Consider the following 25,947-nt stretch of genomic DNA (forward strand, 5'->3'; position numbering starts at 1 on the left):
GTTTTATGCAAGGATCGTATTCTTAAATGCACTCATTAGACCATAATACCTTGGCAAATTTGTGGTAAAAAATACTTCTTTTCTGTTTCTTTGTAAATTTCCATATTCCTTGTGAAATGAGCATACATTGATATACAAATGTAAAACATTGTTACAAAAATGTATTCTATATTGTAAACATGACTCAAAAAAATGAATAAACGGACACTATCGTAAAAATAATTATGGTTCCAAAAAGAAAAATGAGTACTTTTGTCGCTGCAAAATATTCAGTGTTTTTTTTTTTCAAAATGAAAACGGCATATTTGCAGTGAGACGTTAACAAAAGATTGATGTAGATGGGGAGCAAAAAAAAAAAAAAAAAAAAAACTAGGGCTGTAAAATATTCTAACAAAACAATAGGTCCTGCTTCAAAAATACAAACTTGGCTTGCAAAAAAATATTATGACTGGCGTTCACACATGATTTGTTAAACTTAACCACACAAAAAATGTAATTTTTTTATCAGGGCGTTTGTTTTCTTTGTTTTGTTTTGTTGGGTTTAACGTCGCACTAGCACAATTACAGGCGGCTTTCAAGCTTTAATGGTGAAGGGAAAACCAAGGTATTCCTCCGTGCATTATTTCAGCACGAGCCGGGCACCTGGGTAGAACCACCGACCTTCCGTAAGCCAGCTGAATGGTTTCCTCATCTGATGAATTCAACGCCCCGAGTTAGGCTCGAGCCCACATCGGTGGGGGGCAAGTCATTCTAAATCAACCACTTTAACCACTCGGCCACGGAGGTCCCCATTAGAGCGTTACAGTTTCATTGATTTATTACTACTTTTATAATTAGTGTAATTAAGCATGTATCAGTTATTCAAAAATGTAGAAATGCAACAATAAATTGCACGTATAACTATATACAATCCAAAAACAAATTAGTACTCAAAATATATGTGTAATGATTTAGCTTGGAAGGTTTGATGAAATATATGACAAGACATAAACCGTTAATATACTGAATCCACATCAAAATGTTAAACTTGCAATAAGGGAATATGATTTATGTTCTTCATTATTATTACTAATATTACTGTTATTATTATTATTATTGTTATTATTTTAAAATTCGGCCTTTATGGATTTTAGGAATATTTGGCTATTTGAAATATAAGATATAAAAGGATTTTTGGAACAGGTAGTCGTAGAATATTATAAGGGAGATAATTGCTTCTGTGTTGGGCTGTACCATCTACAGATTTACGACGGAAGTTAAGTGTTGGAGGTTGAAGTTAGAATGGAGAATGTGGTTCGGAATGTGGTTGATTTGACTGTAACAGTTATTCTATTTTGAGCCTTCGTTTGACCAGAACCCGATTTGTTACATATTATATACATTGATAATACTATCACAGTACTGAATAATAATAATGATAATAATAATATAGGAAGATCTTTTGGAAGCGCAAAATGCAACAAAGCACAAATATAGCAGACAGTGCTTGACTGAGTCTGTTCAAAGGAAGAAATGAAAAGTGCAACAGCCATCATACTTCTTAACACCGGCTTAAGTAAATTCTATTACATAGATATCGAACGAACTCCATAATCCCGAAGGACCAGAAAATATAACAACACTGAACCAAAAAGGTATTTGAGTCCGTTGTATGAATCTTTATTTCTAGGAAGTTTGACAATAAATAATACTCGTAAATAACACAAAACAAAGTCGCGATAAGACAGAAATTATTTGGTCTGTGGTTAGAGCAGACAATTAAAAAATGAAACAAGTATGCGTTTGATATATAACAGATATTTTTCACTAAATCTTAGCGCTTAACGATGGTCAGAAAAATGTCCTATTATGAACCTTTGTAACATTATTTTTAGACGCACTGTTTGCACTTATACATTGTAATACATATGGACGTATGAATCAAAGTAAATGGTGTTTTTTTTCATGTATTTCATTGAACTTAACAAATATATTTGTTTATGTACGCACGTTTCAGACCAATGTATTTGTCTTTAAGCAATCATCTGTTTTAAACTATTGGCATAGCATCGTGCATGCCTTTCAACTTCTATAAGCTTTCTAAAAATATCTGCCACTTAAAGTTTGCTCGTCCTTATAATCCGATAATGATTTAAAATGTCGCCAATTCTTCTGAGGCAGATTTCCGTTGAGAATTTTACTATAATTTACGAGCTTGGAATTGATTTTCAATCAGATAATTATATCCATGATGGTGCTCGTGCAAGATTTTTATGAATCCTGTTGTTCAATTACTTCTCGTTTGGTCATATGTGTCGGCAGTTTCAAGAATGCAATAAAAGGAAGGTCGGAAATGACTTTGACATAGAACCGCGTTGATTAGATATTCAAACGAATTGTTCTAACGCACGTCATCGTTAAAGTGCATATTTTGTTATATATTGAAAAAAATATGCAACCATGAAAATTGTGTCGTCACAAGATGAATGTATTAAAACAGAAACAATTTCAGACTCGATCCTCGAATTGGTATCCGAAGTATTTATACGAAATAAGAAAAGCCTTTCCATGTAACAAATGGAAATATCGCACTGTCAATTTACAATTAGGCGTAAAAAAATTGTTTGTTTCCGGTATCCCGACATGCCCTAAGTTTTTGGCCCGGCCCCAAATGTTTTTATGGCCTTGGAGAATATTTTTTTCATTTTTTTAACAAAAAGATGCAAAACTGCACTTTTTATGCTTTAAACATTGCCAGTGATGTTAGAAATCAACTTACTGATGCTCTAAAGGCATAACCCCCTTATTTGTAATCATTTTTTGACATAGAAATAATTTCCGAAAAGTCTCCCTTAATATAAAAAAAATCAAAAAAAAAAAAATTTTTCCAACCTACCTACCCTAATTTTTTTTAGCATGTTACCGGAAACAAATAATTTTTTTAGGCCTAATAACCGTTATTTTCTTCTAGCCAAAACAGACGGGCGGGATTTCGTATAGTACGGTTAAAATTTGAGTCAAGGGCTAAAGAATATGATGGGATTTACATTCTGAGGATATGCTGAATCGCTTTAATTTTATTGTTGAAATTGTAATTATATTTGTTAATTCATTTATGGTTTGCCAAATGCAGATTCTCCTTTAAATGAACCAGTATGGTTTTAACTGTCAATAGGAAATTCAAATGAATCTCGTGTCTTGGCAAAAGATTCAAAATTCAACAATATCGTCAAAACATATTTTGTGCCACCTTCCTTAAAAATGACCGTATGAATTCATTGGTATTATGCTCATATATCATAAATTAGGAAATAGGTGAATCAACGGTGTATGAGGTTGTTCGAAACTACCTACAATAAAACGCATATTGACGTTAGATTCGCTTGAATACATTTATCAATCAGATATTGTTAACTTCAATTCTCTAAAATGGAATGTACTTCAATACTAAAATATGTTGTACAGCAACATGCTATAAATATGAATCGTTTATTCTAAAATGGAAGATAGTCATATAACAATTCTAATTAATATTCTAATTATCTTGATATGCTCATTGGCGAAATCTTAAACACTGCTTTTTACACACAAGAATTAAAATTCTTCAGAAATACATGTACATATATTTCTGTTTATAATCTTGAAATGATACAGTTTGTACAATTTCATATAGATTAGAATTCTGGCTTACACCACTGAAATGTGTCTTTAAACAAATTCTCGAGAAAAGCTATCAATAAAATAAGAATAACTTTTAAATCAGCAGACAGATAAATGAATTCTTTCTGTCCACAAAAACTGATTACAGTGAATAACAATATATCAACGCAAATACCTATCCTGAGAAAATAACACGCACTGAAAAGTTTCAATTTGCTTATAATGAAAGACTGTGGCGTTGTTCTTCAATAATAATACAACTTAATGTATTCATTTTCCAGAGTATAGACAAATCTTTAAGATTATGCCATTTATCTTACAAAGTTTCAATTCAAATCACGCACACTATAAATATATTTTGAATGAATTGTGTTGTCCTGTAACATATAATGTTTAAAGACAAATCTTACATATTAAAACAAACACATATTTTCTGAACAATATCGCAAATTGGAAACTTTCAATTCCAAATTGTCATTAATAAATTTACTATTTTTCACCATAATTTAAGACTGTCTCATTTATCTTTTAGATTTATTTTTCGGGTCACGTACCTTATCAATCTATTTTCAAAATTACATTATACTTTAATATTATAGTGACTGAACGATGAAACTACTGATGAACCCTGCAGTAGTTAAGAATTTATTAAATAAATGTGTTTATTGATGGTATAGACGTAACAGCTATTTTGATAACTGATTGACTGTTTGAAACTGATAAAGCCAACTATTCTATACACAGAAGGTATTTGTCTTAAAGATATTATGACAGTAATTTTGGCCTAGATTGGATGTTAAGATAGTTGGTTTGACATCATGTCTTCTGCAAAAGGCATTGGGTACATATTTTTTAAGTTCTTAAGGATTGCATCTACATAAATATACAAGAGCTTTTTTGTGTTTTGCATATGTTAGAGGTTCACTTGGCGTTGATAACTTTTATTTACACTGTCCTGTGATTTTGGGGCATGATGGAGGTAAGGGTAAGGTTAGGTGCACCATAAACCGGTTTAAGCTCCCCAGTGGTGGTTTTGCCATTGACCGTTCAGAGGCGGTTCCCCCCCTGTGTTTCTTTATTTGTATGTTTTATCCTTGTGCGTTTACTTTGTGTGAGTGTGTATGTTGGTCGTGTCCGCGTGCTGTGTTTACTTTTGTGGGAGGCTGCGTTTTTAGAACGTGCCTTTCTCTGTTGGATATTCATCTTTGTTGTTTTTTTTTTTCTCAGGTTTAAAAAACTCATTCCATCCTTTCCAGATTTTGACATTCGACCTTAGCCAAAGTTATGAAAAATTGACAAAAGTATCACCAAAAGGATTACTCATAATTTTGACATGGAATTTAAAGCATAAACAGCAAATGAGACTACATGCTTTTGACTTATCGTTATTTAACACACTCTTTAACATTTTAAAGTGATTTATCGCTTCCATTAAAACAAAGCGTTTTTCCGACAGCGTGATGCTTATAAGTAGTATGTGTTGTGTAATCGCTCTGGATAAAAATAACTGGAGTGCTATATATATCTGACTGCTAACTAGTTCACACTGCACAATTTTAATGCCTTCTAACGTCCTTAGCAAATCATAATACAAAGAAAGTGCTATCTTACTACTTTGTTTTGTTTTATACACAAACATTAAGATTCACGCAAATAACTCTTAAAAGTCGTTCAAACCGTGATACTGATTATCCTTACAACTAGGGCTGCACTACTACCAACCTTACATTCTGCGATGGAGCTTAAAACTTAAATTGTTTTTAGATTGAAACATAAGTTTAGAATAATACAATCATCCACCCTCACATTCAGCAAATTTCTGTCCGAAATACACTTAACGTTACATCTGCTATGGCATATGATATTAAAAGAAGATTGCCTCTAGATGTACAAAGCAATATAAAATAGATTAAAAAGCCTATAAATTGTACTGAAATCATAAACTGTGTTTTGTTGTTCATACTCATTTGTACCTCGTGCACGTTTAATATATTATTTCAAAAACATTGCTCAGTATAAGACGACGGAACAAGTTTTATTCGAATGTCCTTGTTAACGAAATGATTAAAACCGCTGACCGATAAAATAATCCGCATGGATATATCAACATCAAAAGAATATTGGTAATAGTACGATGTTTTCGCGTTTAAAAGATGAAAACCTTTCATCGAGATAATAAGCATAGAATAGAAATAATTATTAACATTGTCTTGTGCGAAATGGGATAAATTTGCAACGTATCCATACTATCGGCAGGTGCGATAAGCTTGTTTTCGAACGTATATTGCCGTATTGTACAGAACAGTGTTAAATAACACAGCAGATAGTTGCTGACTATACGAGCCTATTTATGAATCGACTATGGCACACTTCATTAAATCAATTTCATTTTACTTTTTTTCTTTGCAATTAAAAAGGAATGATTTGAATTGAAGTACTTATAACATAAAAAGAGAAATTGCATAAATCCATACGCGTAACACTCTAATATTTCTAAAGAACATGTTCTAAGGAAAAATACAAATACATTTTAGCTTCAACAAACACAACCCAATTTCAGTTAGAAACAAATTCAGGGACTAGAAGTAACTGTTAAATTTCTGTTCAAATTTATGTTCTCCATAAAGAAATACAAAGGCTACAGGACGATCAACCGTGGTTTCTCAATGTTGAAAACTTAGCTCATAGTCTGTATCTAACTTCGTGATTCAACTACTTTTATAATGCAGCTGTGAATGGCCTATTCTCTTCAAAACTCACTAAAGTGGACGCAACTTGACCCCGATGGTTGACCTTTGCATTATAATACATAATGAGGCACTATCTATTATTGAAAAGGAGTGTACGTAAAACACGAGCTGCACGAGAAAGAGGAAATATAAATTTGTGTGAATATGAATACGTGTTTTGGAAGGTTAAAACTGATCAAATATAAGTATATATACTGTGATACTGCATTGTATAAAAACTAATTCCATATAAATATACACGGCTACCCTAAGCACCCTTGATTTCTAAAATGAAATAATCGATATAAATAATCAGCCTAAGGTCAACCATCGCGGTCAAGTTGCGACTACTATACGATTTGTACACTCTTCATGAAGTAATATTTATTGGAAACAACAAACATGAGATTGATTGAAATAGCAGGGTAAAGTATATATGAAATTTCATATCGCTCAGACGCATGTCTATGAAAATTGCAAATCCACATCATCTTTTTCGCTTTTAATTAGCAAAGCAGCTTAATCTCTTATTACGTTATAGTTAGACGGGTTTTGACTTAAAAGCGGCTACTCGAACATAAATGCGTCTTTGTTACTATAAGCTCCGTCTTTCTAGCCGATTAAAAATCCCCTAAACAGTTTTTGTTTGTTAATACGGGTTAATGTGTTAATTTTGTAATTTTCTCCAGTTTCCATTTCATTTTCATTTTTAACGACATATAGAGGTTGTCAAGATAAGTTGTTACTGTGAAACGAATGAGATCCTTTTTGAAGGGAACAAAATGGAAACTGGGCATTTTCTAATGAGGTATAAACTATGAATATACGATATATTCATAGTTTATACCTCATTAGAAAATGCCTATGTTTTAATACGCTAACTGTTTCATGATATACCTTTCATGGTTACAGTTTTGTAATATTAAATACTTGCGGAGTACGACTTTCATGTGTGTGAATATTGTCTGGCACGACTTTGCAAGTGTGTTTGAACAATTTGTTCGAACATATTATCAATGCTTTTCATTAAACTATCAAAACCGTTAGGATCATTTTCAACTTTCTTACTGCATTTACGCAAATGTCGACTCTTATTACCAATGAGAGGTAATTGAATAACAGGATTCGTATAAACTTGCACAATCTCGGTGATTATAAAAAATATCTAATTCAAAATCGATTCCAAGCTCGTTAATTGTAGTAAAAATGACATAGTAAATCTACCAAAGAAGTATTTCTCGGTATTTTAAGACCATTGAATGAGCTATTTTGACATCTGCACGATGATATTAGCCGTCTCTGATGTAATCATGTTTGTACAATATACCAGCAATCTTCCATAAAATCGTCCTGATATTTTATATTGAAACGACAACTTAAAAACCTTATATTGCATATATTGTACTAAATAACGCTGAATAATATTGTTTTTCATGTGTGTTTATCTTTGTATAAAGACATTAACTTCGCAGACAGACAAATGAATTCTTCCTCTTCTTAGAAATAAAAATACCTATCCTGAGAAAAATAACTTTATTTGAAAATTTTCAATTCTCTCGTAATGACACTCCGTCGTTGTAAAAAATAGGGACACTGTGCGTAATTAATTTTCCATCGTGCAGACGAATCATTTATAGTTGCTATTTATCTTTATCCAGCACATTCAATGTATTTATTAAACGGTGTTGTTTACTATATTTTCAATTCAGGAACAGATTTTACATATTAAACTAAACGCATCCTTTATATTACAAACCGTTATAACATTCGTATGGAATTCAACATCGTCTCTTTTCCGCGATTACGGCCATCTGATACATAGAGGATATTTGTTTGTTTCAGTGAAATATCAATTTTATTTCACAAGTGAGCATAAAAAAACTGATATTTTCACGAGTGGCGTAGCCACGAGTGAAAATGACATTTTTTTGGTGCTCACGAGTGAAATAAAATTGATATTTCACTGACACAAACAAATTTTCTTTTTATTTTATGTGTAAAACGCTACTTTTTGTTGCGTAATTTATAAAATGTCGAAAATCGCGGGAGAGATCAACAGAAAGCATAACACAAATGACGTCATTTTAACGATCATGTCATTATGGTCCCCGGTATTTATAACGCTCAGTATACAATTTGACTTCTATCGCGACTGAAGACTGAAACTAGGTCGGCAAAAACAGTGAAAAATAAAAATGATAATCTACTGTTTCAAAACTGTGGATTATCAATTTTATTTCACTGAGAAAACTCTATAATTCACTGGAAAACATAAAATAAATGTATATCATTCTTTTACGGACAGAGTATAATTTAATTTTCCAAATTACATCATTGTGTCAGTTATATAATTTCAAAAATATCACAAGCTATTTTCATCACAAAAAAAATTGATTTTACAATAATGTTATATCTTTCTAATACACAGTTATCATGGTTATTGTAAACATGTCTTTTATTCTGAAAATATTAGACATAATGTCATTGAAACGGCTATTTTTGACTTTTTGCTTTGTATTGTAAAATGTGGTATAAAAGAAACAAATTCCATTGGTCATTTTAGCGCTGACCTTGCTGTTTACACTGTCTAATTTATAACAATGGTAGTTTTGAAACCGACCTTCCGTTTAAGTAGGTCAGTATTATTGTCGTTTCAAAGTCAGATTTATCATTTAATATGAGACAGAGGTGTTCGAAACAGGTGACATTTGTTTTCGCTTCAAAAAAGGGACAAAGACCCAGTTAAAAGTTCAACGATGAAAGTTTCACTGCCACCTATATATTACATATGCCCAATATTGAGAATGCCTTAGAGCTATTGCTGTGTGTTACGAGGGTCATTCTAAAAATAATGACAATCGTGCTTGAATATGGTGCACTGTGTACAGAAATAATATTTATCTCTTCAAAATATTCGCCCATTTGACTTTAAATATCGCACGCTCGCAGTCAAGTCATCCAATATGTGATCGCTGCAGAGAAATATCCATTTGCTATGATCTTTAGTAACTGAAAATTGCCACTTCCAAGTGCTTTATTCAATAACTGTTTGCGCCCAGATAGCACGTATTTCAGTCTCGGAAAGAGGAAAAAGCCACATGACCTTAATCATGGTAAATAAGCGGGATGGTTGATTTCTACCACTTTTTTCTTTCTCAGTAAAATTTGAACGATGACACTTTTGTGAGACACAGCGTTGTAATAGATCAACTAGAAACTGCGACGAACAGTCCTTGAACGCATCTTTTTTTACTTTCATTTAACAGAGTTCTTACTGTGCCTCTATAAAACTTTTCAGTGACTGAGCTTTCTGACGGTGTAGGAATTGAACAACAGTATCCCTTGAGTTGATGAAGATGGAATACAAGATCTTTTTGACACTTTTAATTATTTTTGCAAAAATTGAACTGGACTAGGGTCACCTTTGCGCACACACTGTCTGTTGTCAACGCGGCGCTGTGACTCAGAAAAAATAATCCAGGTAACAGATAACAGTTTTCTCTGATATTGCAGACTTCCCATATATAGTATGCAGTTCACGGAGCATCTCTAAAGAACAACGTACTTTAATTTACGCTCTATAATTTGAGAAATGTGTTCGCTTTTCATAGCTACATGTATTTTGTTTAGTGTATATGACTACCCCTAATACAAAACTTAATATCTCCGAAACGGTACAAAAGTTATCAATAAAAATTTGCAAGGTTATATAGGAGTCATTCATGTGTGATCCATGTAAGTTGAGAGTTTCGTGCCCGTCAAACTGTTACGGAATCGCGCTATAATCATTATTTTTAGAACAGTCCTCGTACACGTGTATAGAACTTAGTTTTACGTTCCCCGTCGTAACTGAAAAAAAGTAGTTGAACTATAGATCGGTCAAAAGCAGATGCGTCAAAAGCACATACTATGGACCGGCAATTTAAATAAAAAAGTTTGGTAAAATTTATATGTTTGGTGATAAAGTATAAATAAAGAACAAAGTCCGCGTTTTGTTACATAAGGGTCCCTTTGACAAATAATTTTGTTTCCACATTGCAGCCTACGTCCACCTTTTGTTTATTTGACTGTAGAGCGCTTGTAACATCATTTTGTGTAGATTGGTTTTGGTTTCTATTAAATGTTTAGTCTCGATAGAATATTAGTTCTTGTAATATCTATGTTACTGTATTTTTTTCTTACAAGTATAAATAGGCAAAAACACTACATATTTGTAGTAAGGATCTTGCCTGTTCAAATCCAATTAAATGAACAGAACCACATACGAGATCTTTGTTGGCAACAAACGTTTGGCTTATAAGATACATGACAAGCACACAAACGCTAATGAACTGATCACACATCTTTGTCAAACATTTATCAACTGTACAAAATTTTTTTCTTGTGACAATTTACAGCATTTACGATGAACTCAAAACCTAGTTGTAAAAAAAACTGTTTTAATGTTGTCATTTGGCTTGAAGAGATTAACGAACTGGCACTACATGTAAGTTGATCAAATATCTATACAGTGTTAAAACGTTTTCAAATTTGAGCACGTCTTTAAATAAAAACTGAAGCTTATACTTTTCACATCTCAAAGTTTCCATCGCGTTTTTATCATATAAAGCTTGATTTAACCATTTTGTAAAAATCAGTTAACTAAATTCATACACACACATATATATATATATCTTATTTTACATTTCTTTTTCTCATAAATACATTGTTTACGCGTAGCATAAAACTGTTTAGAATATAACTTTTATGCAAAGTATGACTTACACCTTGAAGACCTCCATATATTTTTCCACAATTTGTCTGCCACTTAAATTTTGTCCGTCCTGATATAAAATGCCAAGAATAGTTTTGAAGCAGGCTTTGTGTTGAGTTTTCACAATAATTAACGAGCTATGAATTGATTTTATATTAGATATTTGTACCATGACGACGTTGTTTTCCTAAATTATGTTCCTCTGTTACGCTTCTATTGCAAGTTTTGCTAACGATTACATAAAATGCAATAACAAGAACAGTAACGACCCTGACAATCTTTAGAGACTGATAAAACCGACTGATTAGATATTCGAACAAATTGTTCGAACACTCTATAAATGTCATAGAAACAAATTCTATCAATGTTAAGTCATATGGCTTTAGTCAGTTTGCCAAATGCGAATTAGCTACCTAACCTAAAATTACAGTATGCACAAAATATTTTTGCATGAAAATGTTTTATAATATGTACCTTCATAAGTACTGGATGATGCAACTTTGAGCATTTTGAAATATTCAAGATGGTCGCCAAGACTGCCGCCAAGATGCCATATTGACTTATCTCCTAAATTATGTAAGATTTGGACAGGATTATTAATGTATATATTACTTTTATTGCTAGAGGTAACGTGATAAACATGATATGAATATTTCAAAGAAGAAAATCATTTGAAAAATCCAAAATGGCTGTCAAAATGGCCGCCAACATGGAAAAATGGAAAGCCCCTATATTTTGCATTAGAAACAACTCTAAATGTGCAGGTTTTACTACCTTGTATAATTACTTCAAATAACTGAAAATGTTTAAAACACTTTAAATGTTTTTTTCCGTAATTTTATATCAAAGATATGGATAAAACGAATGTTCCTACTCAAAAGCATTACAATTTGAACAAGAAAACATATATAAGAACGTGGTATGATTTTTGATCAGTTTGCTATGTAAATAACAGTAGGGAAACACTCAATGACTTTACAACACCCCATCTAGGCATTTGTAAAAGATAATCGTAATGCATATGTATGACAGATGAAGATATAATGGTGGAAATTTGTCTGTACTATACGAAGCGTGACTACTGTTCATGAAGCTCATATTCGGATAAGTTTCATTCGGATATCCGTTGCGGTCGCTTGGTAGGAATAGCATGTAATTGTTTGTCTATACATTGTTAAAAGACAAACAAATTGACCATTGTGTCCAATGATGAAAGGGTAAATTTATTTAGGTGTGTTGATGTAGTGTAAAATGTTATTATAGAGGTATTAAACAAGGAACCCTAAAGACACAGCCGGTCCATTAGGATTTCGTTAATTCTGCATCGACATAATCAACTTTTTCCAGATTGTCAGCTGTTTGGCAACGGATGTCTTTCCAATGCCACTTAGCTTGGAGACATAATCGTATCCAGATAGACAAGGCATGAGCACCTAATAACTAGGTCATAATAGATGATTTTATATGTACCTTACTGCAGATTCAACTATCATCCTCCTAACATCAGTATTCAAATTCTGTTCCCTGCAGCCTGTGTTTGTCAGGACAATATGTCATGCCAGTAATGGTGTTATAGTATTTAGTTTGTGTTTAACAAGGTTCAACTGATAGACGTACTTTGTAAGCACCACAAAGACAATGCCAGGAGGTAAGCTTCAGTTGAAAAATACCGGTTCTTTAATAATATAAATGGGAGTTGTCATTGATAGAGTAGATTTTAGCACTAGCATGGAGTGATGTCATAATTCCACAGCAGTTGGTGTGTGAGCAGAATTTGTGACAGCGACATGTGATGACACACTCAGATTTGTTTAGTTGATGCACTTTTATGTTTTGTTGATGCACTTTTATGCACTCAAGGATTTGTAGCAACATGTTAGACTATAAGGATCTTATATGACTGCCTGTGTAAGACAGGGCTTTTCCAAACCAGAGGGACAGCGTGGAATGGAAAACCGAGCACAAGTGAGGTTTTTTTATTCATGCTGTCCCAACGGTTGGGAAATCACCTGCCTTATTCAAGCAGTCATGTTAGATAATTTTTCTTGCCTACTGTTGATGTTACTGCAACCTTTTCTAAGATATCATAAGTTTGAAAATTGCTCAGATACTATGACGTCATAAAACGACGTCATATTATAACTTCAATATGCGCACATGTTCTCCAGCCTATTTTTCCCCGCGTGGTGGCAAGAAACACTCAGTAATTTCATTCCGGCTCTTAGCAGCTCATACCCTGTCTGGATGCGATACTGTTGCCAAACTATGTGGCACTGGTAATGACATCTCTGCCAAACGGGTGAAACCCGGATCCACTCTAGACAAACTTGAGATGTAGATGAAAAGGGAACAAGGTCTTTAGAGAAACTAGTTTTTTCCTGCCTGGTGTGAACTGAAAGGGGCATAAAGGCTGTGTAATATCAGAAATGATATTTGGACATGAAAAATAGGAAACTAACTAAATTGCTCAAATGATGTCCAAACAACAATGATTGCCACCTATATTTGAATCGTTTGATGAGAATAATAAGAGCAAACATACAGACATGCAATTGATGGAGTGGTTTTGACTCAGATCCTTCAAATTGTGCTGCTATTAGCTTTAGATGGAGCAAGGATACAACTCGTAAGAGGTTTGTACCGACGACAAACCTGGAAGAAAACCTCCATCCGAGCACCAGCTTTGTCCTAAAGTTCATTCTTTCTGGATCAGAACAACCATGTGCAACTTCCCGCTGTCATTATGCGGTTCACCTTGCCTGCTCAATCATTATGCAACCGCCATTAAAACTGTAGCAAGCAAAAAGAGTGGCGAAGGATGTAAATGAAATACTCAGTGATGCAGATGATTATTCTAGTAATTCTGACGGAGAACATGAAAACTTAACAAATATATACATGCCAATCGTTCAATAGCTCTTTGGAAAGTCAAACAAAATATATCATATATAGATAACAGTGTACCTTTTAACGTACATAATACGAAGATAGAACAAGGGTCAGTTAATTTTATACGGTAATATTATATTGACACTTGATATATCATTACTGACATTTATAGCTAATTGATCGCAAATCATACCTATTTCTTATATTCATTTTTTTGTTATGATTTTGAATAAGAATATCCATTTTTGTTTGTCTCTTTGTTATAAAATTACTGAAGAACTAAACATTTCTGTTAATTAGACTTACCCATATATGGTGGACAAATCTGCACATTTAGAGTGTTTAATGCAATATATAGGGACGTTCCATTCTGCCGGCCATTTCGACCGCCATTTTGGATTTTTCAAATGATTTTCTTCAGTGAATTATACATTTGATTTTTATTATGTTACCTCTAGCAATAAAAATATTATATACATTAATAATCCCGTCCTGATCACCTGTTATTTAGGATATATGTCATATTTGCATTTTTGGTGGCCATCGAAGAGGCCATCATGAATATTTCAAAATGCTCAATGATGACAAAATTGCATCATCCAGTTTCTATGAAAGTACATGTTGTAGAACCTTTTCATGTAAAAATATTTTGTGCATATTTCGTGTGTTCTCTTTCTCTAGAGATTGGGCGTTTTGGCCTGCAAAGGCACAAAAACAAAACTTTGATAAATAAATTTATCATTAAAGAAAAACTTCAGGTGCAAGCCATCAAGAATCTATTTCCAAATGCAATTCATAAATACAGCGTCGAATTACATAAATATGATATGGACAGATGCATGAATATATGAAAAAATGAATGCAATAACAATTACCTGCAAAGGCACAAAAACAAAACCTTGATAAATAAATTATCGAGATAGAAAAACTTCAGGCGCAAGCCATCAAGAATCTATTTCCAAGTGCGCATGCGTGTAGTTACATCCGGGAAAATTTCAAAAAAACTGAGGCCCGGCATGCAAATTTTGTTAAGGCCTTTAATTAACTGGTAAGTGTTAGAAAATGTTAGATGGATGAATGAAATGAAAATGATATAGGAATTCAATTAGGATCGGACTGTATGGAAATAATACAAAATAATAACACATAAAGACATTTCATACAATATATACACGGAACGAAGACAAAACAACATAAAGACAAAATACTGATATTCATTGGTTTTTGACCTCGTGACACATACTCCAATTTTGGGATTTTTGGTCAGCATACCGGCTAATATGATTATAATAGAATGTTTCAGCACGAAGTATATGTTGCAACATTTTATGCAAATATATTTTTATTCTGTAGTGTACTTAAAAGTTGAACCAACATTTTTATATAATATATGTTTAACTTCATGCGGGTAAGTTTCATATTATGTTATATTAATTTTTGAATCCTTTAACTTTCTTATATATACGAAACATCAAAAGCTTCCGGACATGTATGTATATAATGTTATACTGCCATTGCAGAGGAAATATCACGATATACAGAGTAAGTTAAACTGTACAGTTTGTAGACACGCTGTATGTTCTGTTTATTTATTATAATTGAATGTTTGTCGAGAACAACTTCAATAATTAGTTGAAGAAATAACGTTTGCAGACAGACAAAGTAACTCATTCCATGTTTAAGTAAAGATTGACAAAAGTGGCAAAATTCTAGTTAAACCTGTACCTAGTACCTGTCGTGAGGTATTAACAATAACTGGAAATTCCATTTCACTTTCAATGAAATTGTGAGCGTTTCTCAAAGCCAAAGACAGCGTGAGTAATTCATTCTTGACACTCCAGACGAAACCCCCAGTTGAAGTTTTGAATTCAAATCACGCACAATACAAATAATTTTTGAATTAATTTGAGTTATCTCCTGCATTAAAAATTTACGGACACATTTTAGATATTTTGCAGAATGCATATTTACAGACAATGAATTGCAAAACTTTGATTACTCGCATAATGGGATTCCGCTCCGCAGTATACAAATAAACTATTATTCAATTTCGAGGACTGTCTCATTTATCTTTCAAAATTTCCCTTCGATCAATGTTCAGTTTCAACCGGGTACCATTTTTTTAATTTCATAGCGTTATTACAGTGCTCCGTCTCTACAACAACACTCTTTGGGAGACAGAAAATTTGGTTGTTGTTCGGAGGGAATTGTTGTAGAGAGGTAAAATAAAGATCAATAACCATATTTTGGTGTCAGTAACAAGTGTTGTTGCAAGGAGGGAATGGTTGTTCAGAGGGCCGCTGTAGAGAGTGAGCACTGTATATCGGTATATCATATGAGTAACCCTAAAACATCCAAAACGTACTAAAAAGATAACTGTTTATTAAGAAAATGCTTCATACTATCTTGAAAATTTTATAACATACATGTACAAAAAACTAACAATATAGTGAATTTGTTTTTGTGTGTTGTTTTTGTATTACCCCGATCTCAGAAAAATAATCCGATCGTCCATTCTGATAAACGGGATCAGATTATTTCAGTTGGATTGGGTTATCTAAAATTAATCAACATACAGCAGTAACATTAGAAAAGAACTTTTTTTAAAGACTAGATTCACATTTTTAAGTTCACAATGATGACACTTTTTTTGTGAATTCAAAGGCCCCTTTCACTTTTCAAAATATCAAATGCTAAATTATAAAGTTGTGTTACACTCACCTTTAAAAAAAGTCTCAACTAATCAAAAGCTTCGCTGAAAAATTCTTTCCCTAGGGAATACAGTTACATTTCAATCAGAGTTAAAGTCTGCAAGTGTTATGACACTGGTTGGGTCAGGACACTGGGTTAAAACCCAGAAATCTGCAGAATATAATGCAATGACTTGAATATTCGGCATCTATATAGAACTTCATATCTGCTAAGATCATACTGTATAATCTTAAAGGGACACGCCTTCAAAATGAATGTACAAAAAAAAAAAAAAAAAAAATACACACACAAAAATATAGTAAGAAAGAATTTCACGTCTTTATGTACACGGCACAGCTAAACTATTTCATTTTACTTCAAGACCTAACTACATAACTAAAGCAATATATGAGTCTCTTACTATATTCAATACTGTCTGAAACTCTATTTTCTTAATGCTTTCATTTACTGCTAAAGGAAAGTTAAATTGTTTATTAAATTTTGGGAAATGACATTAAAAGGCATTCGGGTTGTAATATTTCTACTGTTTTATCAATACTATGATCTATCTTTGACAATGTATAGATAAAGGTATATATGTAAGACATGATAATGTAATTATTTGTCAAAAAATAAATGCCACTTTATTTACTTGAATTAGATTATTGGCTAAACAGAGATGACACAAAACTAGTAATAAGAGGTTTGCAGTTCAAGGCCTTATACTGAATCCTGGAAACTCACTATTTTAAACAAATAAAAGGCTGTTAAACAAACCGCATGACACCAACAAAACTTTGTACAGCTAATATATTATGATAATGTCTAAAAGCATAAAAATGTCAACAGCTATTTGATATGAGATAACGACATTCGGTTAAATCATGGACTTTTTTAGAAAACGGGGAATGTACTTTGTCAGATCTCCCACCCATCTCCACTACTTAAAGACTTGCTGTCATAAAAATAAAAGTGTAAGTTAATGTATTTTCAGACAAGCCTGGAAACGTTATAACATACATCCTGAATAGTAAAATGGGTTATGTTTGACATTTATGTTCCCTGTAAAACTTTACAGAAAATCGTTATGATTTTCATCATTGGATTAAGAAACATGTGGTGTTTGTAGATTTGCGTTAGTATTATTTCTGTTTAAAATGGTCCCTTTTCACGAAACATTCCTCACTTAAAAAGAAGATATCTCACAAAAACACTGAGTAGACTTCTAGACATTCAGATAAATCCAGGGACTTGTTTAGCACCAAATTGTAACATGTTACCGCAAAGTCAGTTTAGAACAAATTTTATGGTAATGTAAAACTGGTCAAAAACATATATTTATAATAGACTTTTGAAACAGGCGACGGTCTTACTTACTTACTGAATCACTCAAGCATGCACATTATTGATGTACACGAACTTCTCATGCTTTTATTGCATTGCAAACAACAGAAGTAAGACAGGTCTGGTAAATATAATAGACTTCTTAAGCGGTATGTAATTTATTTATAGATCTCTTCCAAACAGAGAAGGTGGTAGTTAAATAGCGGTATTATTTTATGAACTTAAAGATCATAGAGTACCCGCACTAGTAAACAACACTAGCTCTATGTAACTAGGTTTGAATAGGTAACATCAGTTCTATAAAAACAACTCGTTTACATCACCTTAATGCGTTCACATTTAAAAATAAATACACCATTATTCATACACATTTAATTTACGCGATATCAATGCTGATATAATGTTATGCTTTATGCTGGTATTTACATGAAATAGACATTATTGAAAGCATTCCATGAATATTAACAAGAGAGTTTGATATACTAAAATCACTTTGACTGGATTAAATCATGTATGTTTGATAAACTGAGTAAGCAATGAATCTGCAGATAAACATTGTTAATATTTTAGAAAAAAAATGAATAGAAATTACAATGGAACAGATATTAGGGCGGTTACTGACTGAAGAATTCATCAACGCGACGCGATGACTGATACGTGTAGACATTTTCTGTTGCATTGCAAATATTCCTTGTTGGCATTTGTAATTATGTATAAAAGGAAACGTTACCAGTTCAGATGTGAGGCTTTCATTTTAGGTAATAAAATAATGGCATAATTATGCCAAAACATGTGTAAGTCACCTACAAAAATTATCAGAACTAATTGAAAAAAGTAAAAGAGTCTAAATTTGGAAGGATTGAAAAAATCAGAATCGCGTTTTTTTTTTTTTAACTTACTAGCAAGGCACCTGAATAAAGTTTTATCAATTTTGATTTTTTAAGAATATATACAATAAACGTGTATTAATCCAATTCTACTAAAAGTGATTAAGGTTTCGTCCGTATATTTGTTTCCTTTTCGAGAAATAATGAATTTCAAGTGAAATAATGCAAATTATATCTAAACCTTTTAAAAATGCCAAAATGGCCGACAAGGCGTTAGATCAAATAGCAAACTAGTTCAGACAATAACAATGAATGGTGGAAATGAACGTAAGAGGAAATGGAACATTTAACCATTTGGCATTGATACAAAAAGTAGGATTTTCAATCAAAGATATATTTTATTCAATTATACCTTCTTCCATATCATTCATATGCAAGAACAATGCAAGCGGACCATGTGTGTTCATATTTACAAATATAACGTGTATGTTCTGTTATTCACTTCATATTTGTTTTAGGCACTGAGCGGTTTATATCGCCAACTTTGAATCAACATGCGTACTCCCTCTTAATTCATAGATCATATCAAGTAAAAGATGTGATTATTTAATTCTTGGTGAAATATATAACTTATAAAGCTATAAAGTAGATTGTCAATAAAGACGGCCCTCAATATATGTAAAAACGTAATAACATATTTGTGTCAATAAATTGGTAATTCATCTGTGAAAGTGTCAGAAAATGAAGAATAAAACTAAATTTGGAAGAAAAAAATCAGACACGCCTATTTAACATGTTAAACTGACATGTATGACGTCTGTGTTAGGTTTTATCCTCGCTTGAGTTTCACGAATATGTGAATATTTTGTACAATAATAAAAACTGTAAACCATTTTCTACTAAAAGAGATTAAGTATTTGTTTGTTACTGTTTTCTTTATCGAAGAAATTATGAATATTTATTACAAATTGAATATTGATTCAGCAAGTTGATCGTAGATATATTTTATAGTTTACATATTTATATATATAACTAAAAATCTGACAATTATAATAATCAACATAAACAATTTACCTGTTAAAACAATTAATTTACTTACTAGAAAACAAAATTCCATAAATTATAAAATGTCTGTAATTAAGAATAAGTTAAACATACCTTTTAATCTTTATAATATAGAAATCAAACTGAAAACATCCAATAAGATGCCGGGAAACTTTAGAATATAACAGAAACCAGTTCTGTTAGCAAATGATGCCAAGAATGTCAACAGTGGAGCAATGTTTACCAATATCGCAAGCGGAGAAGAATGGCTTTTTCAATAATCTATTATCTGAAATCAGCGGACCCACTTCTTCGTAGAGCTTACTTGGAGAAAATCACATTTGCATTCAAAAAGCCCAAACATAATGAAAGTCTATCTGACGCTTTTTTGGGGACAGGAAATCGCATCTACATATCGTGCATAAATACTTTCAGTAATGTGTACATGTGTATATGGTTTGTCTTTATAGAAAGGATGAAGCGACGCTTAAAGCTGTAATCAACTTAACAGATTAATTTGCTGTTCAAACTTTGTGTTTAGATTAAAACAAGTGTCAATATATTTTTCAATGAAACGTAAACAATATTCTTCATAAAATAGTTACCTGTTCTGACATCACACTGCTTTATAACGTATAGTTCAACTTTGACAAATATTGACAGAAGGTAGCAACAACCACAGAGCTATATGTATATATTAATAACAAAAAGGTAAGTAAAATTGCCTTAGAATTAATAGCGTTGAATTTAGAGCTACAATGTATTTTCTAATTGTACTCTTTAATCAAATATTGAAAGTAACATAATTACTATATGGTGCATATTCACATGTTATAACAACATCCGCAGGTCACTTTTCTGCCACACAAGAAACAGTTATATACATTCCAGGCGGGTTTGTGGTACGGGCAGGTGTTCCAGAGTAAGAGGCTAAAAAACATGGATAAGATCGGTCAGTTTTTAATAATTCGACATAATTCAGAGAGCTTATATATTTTGTAATGTGAATTTAACTGAATTGTAACACTCTTCTTGTATTCTTATATCACGAGTATGATTTTGATAAAGTAAAGCTTTTACCTGACATGATAATACTGTGTAAAAAGTAAATTCAAACAACGTGTATGAAACAGTCAGAAAGCCTGGACGTTATATTACTCTAAAAAATGAAAGCATTAGATCAAAATCGCCCGAAAATGTACCTGAAAATTTTGTTTTTCTCAAATGTGTGCTAAGAATTCTTATTCAAAAGGTCAGATTATGATCAGCATGGCTTATCTACATTGTATTTTAATTTGATAAATGACATGCAAAACTTTTTGAATAAAATGTTTTGCGATGAAACAAACTGCTGAAATGATTTCAAGCCAGTCTAAATATGGGAGGCTCCTTTTATTCATGGCGTTGTTACCAACTATTTCTGTGAGACAGACTTAGAAAATAAGACACGTTTTATTACCCTGAATCTAGGCGTTGTATCGTATATACGAAATAAAATGGCGCTAATCAATAACATGCCAATGAAAAACAAAACCCAACAGCAATAAGCGTATGCAATAAACGTATGCTACAAAACGATAGGGAAATGACTATGTAATTCTTTACGATATGTAAGCACTGTAACATAAAATACAAACTTCAAATAGGCACTATTTATTGTAGATAAACATGTAGCTAACTGCATCAAAGTTCACAATTTTAATACAAATGATGAAAGGAACGTATTCTGGAAAAAGGTTATTAGAGCTGAAAAAAAGATCCTATGTAAATGGATTCATATCCGGCGAAATTTTATTGTAGTCTTAAGTTCCATGCATGACTGTGTTATCATGTTTTGCAGATAGCATAGGTAGATTACTTTTCCATTACGTTTAAATATTTGGGTAGGATTAAGACCTACATGCGGTGTTAGCTTATCCAATAAACATGTTGTCTTTCGTTCAGTAAAGAGGGTTATGGGCAAGTTTCTACAATGTGTGTAAACCTAAGGAATCATTATTATGGAAACATGTGTGTTTTCTTTTCAAGCTGATCGAAATGTCACGTTTATTCTTTAATACACTTAATAGATGAAAAAAGTTGATAATAGAAATTTATTTTTGCCAGGACAATCAATTGAATAAAAAAGGTACGCCCGCTTTAATTACTACAGTCGGGACACTTAAAATGAAGAAAATTATTTAATTTTATATTTTATCAGGAAACGATCTGTTATTAAATTATTAACGCTATCCATAATGTGCCCAAGTGAGATTGAGTATATTGATTCGTTGTCAAATACCCTTTAAGAGAACGACAGTACTGGCAGACACAAGATTCTTGTAAAATCTGCCGATTTGTCTGCATATAGTTAGACAATAAAATGCAATCGTATATATTCTCATTGTGTCATGACCTAAACATTATTATATCAATACATAAATGATGAAATACAAACACGTTGACATAACTATTTTTTACTAGATATTGTCTATACTCAGAAAACATAATTGTACAAAAATATTAATAGTATTTTATGCCAAAATAAAAATACGTTTATATCCTAATTGAATGTTGATAGTGATACAACCAGATTGACCACATGTCAACAAAGTGAATTCACTGTTTGTAAAATATCTGTTGTGGTTAGTACATTGTAGTAATGTGTGTTACAAGACACTCGTAGAGTAATCCCATTTTCGTTGAAATACCAAAAACAACTCGAGGGAATATTCTGATACTAGAGGCCTCGTCACTATATCATATGAGGAAACCTAACGGGCCTCGCTTGTCAAACAGGAGACAACGTCATAAATATTTCTGACATAACATAGACTTACATCTATAAAATAGCACTCAAAGGAACATAAACATGAACCGACTGTACCCACAAGATACATCACTACAAAACAGCATTATTGTTATGACCGATTGGATTTGCTCTTAAAGAATAAACTATTACATAAATATTTATATACGACATTTAACATCCAAATACTTCAAGATGGGCCATAAAAATAGAAAAAAGAGCGTGTTAATATACGTCTAAGACACCTCGCATATACTTAAAAGCAAATCGCTTACATTCGTCACCAAGCGAAGTATATTCAAACATTTCAAAATGTACTTGTGGAGGCATATCTATTGCATTTTCGAAACGGTACGTTTATTATGAGGAATCAAATAACTGTCTGGAAAGTATCACAGTGTTTGCTTTTTCAGTTAAGCATGAACATTTTGTTATACTCTCTTTAGTTGAACAAATGTTGTCTAAAACGATAACAGGCTTTGATTTTTTTAAACGATTCCCTCCATCAATGACCAATTTGGAATGATTAATGATGATATCGAAAATATATATTGTTGTGGGAAACGAAACGATCTTCATTACGTGACGTTGAAAATATCAGGACACATTTTGTTTGTTTATTTTATCGATATTTCTTTTGATAATATAATGATAATGGATATCTCACCACACTGTTATATACTGTAACGGCCGCTTTGTCTCAACTAATGCATCACTTTATTTTCTCAATAAATGTTATCAAGTCTGTTAGACGTTATATTTTATGATGGTATGGCATAATGGAAATTGCCACAAAACAGAATTACTGTATATAAAACTTTAACCATGATAATGATTCAGGGTCACCCCACATTAACCGTCAGCTCCTAAACTTTTAAAGGTGCAAAAATCCACTGTTATCACACCTGAGGATAAAACTCACCGAAGTCCTCTACTGTCGGCACAAGTAACTTACTGTAGCATTTTATTATGTATGCAATACATTAAGTCATTTAGGACATTCATTGATTACACTTTTTCTTCATATTCAAAATAAACCTACATTTTGTTGGCATTGGAACTAAAAATACAAACTTCAAGTAGGCACTATCTATTTTATATATGTGTGTAGCTAACTGCATCAAAGTACACAGTCTGGATATTATTTAAAAAAAAAAAAGAGTTATTTGAGCTGAAAAAAATGATCCTGGGTAAAATATTTGGAACAAATGGAGACAACTCCACTAAAACTATATTGTAGGTTTATGTGGCTATATACATATTATCTCATGCAAACCATGCACCTTTTACCTCTAGGCACAAAAACAAATCATGCCTAATTACTTTATTGGTCAGCACTTTGAAAAGAAAAATATGTAAAAATCAAATAATTAAATGCCCTATGGGAAAGTCTGGTGAAATTTGTCAACAAATAGACGATTTTTTATAAAATGTTAAAACCCACAATATTTCACAAGGTAAAATATGTTGAGAAAGCTATTGCTGGAAAGAGAACGATCTCTCTACCCAAATATATGCGTCAAAGTATGGGGAAAATATCTAGATGCATGACTGTGTTATAATGTGTAGCAGGTAACATAAATAGTTTACTTACCCGATATAATATGGACAGGATTATGATTGACAAACGGTGTTCACTCAACAATTTCAATCTATTAACAGATTGTTTCCCTTGTGTAAAGAGGGCTTAGGGTAAGTCTCTAAATTATGTTTACTTCATACAAAGCGCAATCATCGAATCCTTCTTCTTTTAATGGCCCAAAGTATGAGAATAGATGTTTGAATGAGAAAATATGCCTGTTGCAGTTTGCATTTCCTCTGATGTAATAACTGTTGTTTTAAATATAACAGAACAGTGAAGTGAATGTCAATAAGGAACAGGTATGCACATTACATAAACACGGGTATTTATTTTAAGACAGATATTCACGTACGTTTGTATATGAGCCCTTGTTAAAAAAATAACCAGTATATATACCGGAAAAACCCAATATTTTACACAACGTATTTTAATGTCGAATTCAAAATGCACACTATACACAGAACAAAGAGGTCATATATAAATAAAATGTCATGTTGTATCTGTCTAAACATTTGTAAATTCAATATGATATCGCAATTTCAATGTTACTAGAAAAAAATTGTATTTCGTGTCATTGTCATGAGACGGAATGCAAATAAGCAGCTACATTTGAAAAAAGTAGGCCACAAGGTGCGTAGGGACATATCCATGATTGATTATATCTACATAAGTTCAATTAGTTACTTGGCGTACATGAAAGAGTAAACTTAGTGTTTTATTGTAATGAATAAAAACTTCAAAGTAAACATTCACATTAAACGTAATTATAGACAACATCCTTTTATATAATAAGTTTTGTTCAATCTGAATCTATATTGCCAGATAATAAACCCAACGAAATTGATACACGCCTAGAATCTGCGCAGTATCTGTAATCGGTGGTTGCAGTTGCAGGTATTTTAGGTGTCCTCGATTGTAAACACCTTAATTAATAGACATAAAGAGAGAACAGTGTTTGAACATATAATCTGTCCATTTATAAAAGGAAGCTAGCAAATAGTCGGTAAGCATTTAAGGGTAAATTTCGTAACCTGTAATATGCATAGACATAAAAACACTTATTGACATAAAAACACTTACTGCTTGTAGGTATAAATGGAGCTGATCAAGTCTGACGGGGAAAGACAAAATAAGAAATGGGATTCATAGATAGATACTTAGGATGTTAATATGATTATAAAATGTTGAACAAGTGATGCCATACTGTCTCGCATTGACTGTCCTTATTATGTGTTCAAGGATAGTTATATTGACCAAAGGTCATAGACCGCTGGCCAATGTGACTGCCAGAGGAAAAAGTAATAAATGAACATTAGTATTAAGTAAACGAAATAAGCTATTGTATGTAACAAACAAAAAAATATCTAATGCTGTATATATCAGTGTTTGTACACATCGACCTTCGTGGTAATATATCAGTAATCAATCATGCCCCGGGTGTTATTTCTTTTTAGGTTTTAAATTTAAAGATGAAGAACGTATGAAGGTCTAGGTCATTTACTAGAGTTTAAATTTGGTCGTTTATTGGGCTGTACAACCAAAAATGTTGTTTATCAAGGTTTCTAGATTGAAAGTGAAGGTCATATGAGAGTCATTGTCATTGATATATAAGGCAATGTATAGATCTTGCCACAAGGATTGTTCAGTGTGAGTATGAACTA

General features: G+C 32.2%; 1 protein-coding gene across 15 annotated transcripts in view; it reads right to left on the bottom strand.

Annotated features, from left to right (window-relative positions):
• LOC123527108 (G-protein coupled receptor dmsr-1-like) overlaps positions 1 to 25,947 on the bottom strand; it is a 442,014-nt gene that overhangs the window by 51,472 nt on the left and 364,595 nt on the right. Inside the window, exon 1 of one of the 15 annotated variants that reach the window (XM_053523131.1) lies at positions 20,031 to 20,124. The exons of the other annotated variants lie outside the window; for them this stretch is intronic. The gene's annotated coding sequence lies outside the window, so the exon portion shown is untranslated. Of the gene's footprint in view, positions 1 to 20,030; positions 20,125 to 25,947 lie in introns of those variants that run through there. 15 annotated transcript variants of the gene reach the window in all.

The sequence above is a fragment of the Mercenaria mercenaria genome, chromosome 14 (genome assembly GCF_021730395.1).
Source record: "Mercenaria mercenaria strain notata chromosome 14, MADL_Memer_1, whole genome shotgun sequence".
NCBI lineage: Eukaryota > Metazoa > Mollusca > Bivalvia > Venerida > Veneridae > Mercenaria > Mercenaria mercenaria.